The following is a 969-nucleotide window of genomic DNA, read 5'->3' as shown; positions in this document are numbered from 1 at the left end:
ATGAACAGACATTTCTCAAAAGAAGACATGCATACAGCCAACAGACATGTGAAAAAATGCTCATCATCACTGGCCATCAGAGAAATGCAAATCAAAACCACAATGAGATACCATCTCACACCAATTAGAATGGCAATCATTAAAAAGTCAAGAAACAACAGGTGCTGGAGAGGATGTGGAGAAATAGGAACACTTTTACACTGTTGGTGGGATTGTAAACTGGTTCAACCATTGTGGAAAACAGTATGGCGATTCCTCAAGGATCTAGAACTAGAAATACCATATAACCCAGCCATCCCATTACTGGGTATATACCCAAAGGATTATAAATCATGCTGCTATAAAGACACATGCACACATATGTTTATTGCGGCACTATTCACAATAGCAAAGACTTGGAATCAACCCAAATGTCCATCAGTGACAGACTGGATTAAGAAAATGTGGCACATATACACCATGGAATACTATGCAGCCATAAAAAAGGATGAGTTTGTGTCCTTTGTAGGGACATGGATGCAGCTGGAAACCATCATTCTCAACAAACCATCGCAAGAACAGAAAACCAAACACCGCATGTTATCACTCATAGGTGGGAACTGAACAATGAGATCACTTGGACTCGGGAAGGGGAACATTACACACCGGGGCCTATCATGGGGAGGGGGAAGTGGGGAGGGATTGCATTGGGAGTTATACCTTATGTAAATGACGAGTTGATGGGTGCTGACGAGTTGATGGGTGCAGCACACCAACATGGCACAAGTATATATATGTAACAAATCTGCACATTATGCACATGTACCCTAGAACTTAAAGTATAATAATAATAATAAAATAAAAATTTTAAAAAAAGAAATAGGAGTTTATGAACTGCCTGACAAAGAATTCAAAATAATTGTTTTAAGGAAGCTCAGTATTTTAAGAAATTACAAAGAAACAATTCAACAAATTCAGGAAAACACTAAA

This window comes from Macaca mulatta, chromosome X (genome assembly GCF_049350105.2).
Source record: "Macaca mulatta isolate MMU2019108-1 chromosome X, T2T-MMU8v2.0, whole genome shotgun sequence".
Lineage (NCBI taxonomy): Eukaryota > Metazoa > Chordata > Mammalia > Primates > Cercopithecidae > Macaca > Macaca mulatta.
This window is presented reverse-complemented; position numbering follows the sequence as displayed.